This window comes from Pinus tabuliformis, chromosome 9, assembly GCF_031772625.1.
Source record: "Pinus tabuliformis cultivar Carrire ecotype Pingquan chromosome 9, CPIR1, whole genome shotgun sequence".
NCBI lineage: Eukaryota > Viridiplantae > Streptophyta > Pinopsida > Pinales > Pinaceae > Pinus > Pinus tabuliformis.
Genome location: NC_142307.1, coordinates 1,698,545,514 through 1,698,547,643, shown reverse-complemented (window position 1 = coordinate 1,698,547,643; position 2,130 = coordinate 1,698,545,514). Strand labels below are relative to the sequence as shown.

The following is a 2,130-nucleotide window of genomic DNA, read 5'->3' as shown; positions in this document are numbered from 1 at the left end:
CTATTAATCATGCCAGAGCACCAAATTACCTGATTGGCACGTTTTCTCACTCGGGAACGCTCCAATCTGGTTGGAAACACGCCAATCCACCTTCAAGGAGATATGCGGGAAGCCTCATCTTCATTTGGTGATTTGCGAAGGGGCAGATCGGAGAAGTTATAGATCTATCTGGGACAGGCAGATCGGATTAGTTTTGATCAGATCGATTTTTTGGCTGTATTGAAAAACGACGAATTTTCTCATCGGAGCTGATCTTGCTGAGTTGTCAGATATTGTCGGCTCTGAATTAGTGAGTAGATCACGAGAGCAGCAGATCAGACTTGCCCGGTGGTGGCGTATCGGAGTTCCTGATCTGTTCGGTCGCAGCAGATCGGACTTGCCCGATGGTGGCATATTACAGTTCGTGATCTATTTGGTGGTAGCAGATTGGACTTGCCCGGTGGTGGCTCATTGAAGACTGATTCATCAGAGGATCAGAAATTTATCAGCCCAATATGAATAACAGTGATGAGTACTCTCTTAAGCAAGAAAAGACGTGGTCTATTATCAGGCCAGTAGATTATTTGCTCAGGGAGCAACGGTTGCTGTTAATTTTGATAGGAATCGCCATCGCATCGACTTTCTTTATCCTTCAACATGGTTTTTTGGATTGTAATGTTAATGAAAATGGAAGGTTTGTGCCCAACAAATCTCATCGGGTTGTTTATGAGACACCTCTTTCTCGGTGTGCTCAGTATCATTCGGGTTCGATGATGAATTCGGGGGCTAAAGTACTCCTAGGTTTGAAGAGAAAGTCCCTGCGAGTTGTCATGACGGGTGGATCTGGCTTTGTTGGCAGTCATTTACTTGACAGGCTCATGGCAAGAGGTGACAGTGTTATTGCTGTCGACAATTTCTTCACAGGAAGGAAGGAGAATTCTGAGGTGCGGATTGCTCTAATTTTCAATACATATGGTTCGCGAATGTGCCGTGATGATGGCCGCGTTGCAAGTAATTTTGTTTCTCAGGCGTTGTGTAAGGAGCCTTTGACAGTCTATGGAAATTGGGAACAGACACGAAGCTTCCAGTTCATTTTTGATCTGGTTGAAGGCCTTATGCGACTTATGGAGGGCGAACATGTTGGTCCTTTCAATCTTGGGAATCCTGGGGAATTTACAATGTTAGAACTAGAACAGGTTGAAGAAGGAAAGTATGACTTTAACAGTGATTGGGACATTCCATTGCTAATGGAAGAAAACAATAAGGAAGATGAAGAGCAAGAGCAGAAACAAGAAGAAGAAGTAACATCAAATGTAATCAATAATGCAAGCCCAGAAAAAGCTGAAATAGAAAGATTTGAGGTAAGTCCCCTACCAAGGAGATCAAGTAGGAATACTTGATTATCTTCTAAATTGAAAGACTATGCATTAATGTCAAAGTTTTTAAACATTGTAGAAGCTGCAAATTATGAGGAAGCAAGTAAATTTGATGCATGGAGGGCTGCAATGTATGAGGAAATAGAATCAACAAATAGAAACCATACTTGGGATTTGGTTGAATTTCCTGAAGGTAAAACCCCCATAGGAAGCAAATGGCTGTATAAACCAAAAATAAATGCAGATGGGAGTATAGAGAAACTTAAAGCTAGACTGGTAGCAAAGGGTTACTCATAGTAAGAGGGAATAGATTTCGATGACACCTTTGCTCCTGTAGCCAAATTAAACACCATTAGAATGCTAATTTACTTAGCAACAAAACACAAATGGCAGCTACACCAGCTAGATGTTAAGTCTGGATGTCTGAATGGTGACTTGAAGGAAAAAATTTATTTAGTACAGCCTGAAGGTTTTGTGAAAAAGGGACAGGAACACCTTGTGTGTAAATTGAAAAAGGTACTTTATGGTTTAAAACAGGCACCCAGGTTGTGGTATGAGAAAACTGACTCATTTTTTGTACAGCATGGCTTTCATAGGAGCTTGAATGATCCAAATCTGTATACCAAGTTTAATAAACAGAGGCAAATTAGTTTGATTTCTTTGTATGTAGATGATATGATTGCAACAGGGAATGCTAACAATCTGATCAAAGAAATCAGATGTCACAAATGTATGAGATGGAAAGTCTCTGGACAAACTTACTCAAGGGAAGTAT

At 40.8% G+C, this 2,130-nt stretch overlaps 1 pseudogene; it reads left to right on the top strand.

The window, feature by feature from the left end:
• Positions 1-494: 494 nt before the first annotated feature.
• Positions 495-1,379, top strand: LOC149155419 (UDP-glucuronic acid decarboxylase 4 pseudogene; annotated as a pseudogene).
• Positions 1,380-2,130: the final 751 nt, after the last annotated feature.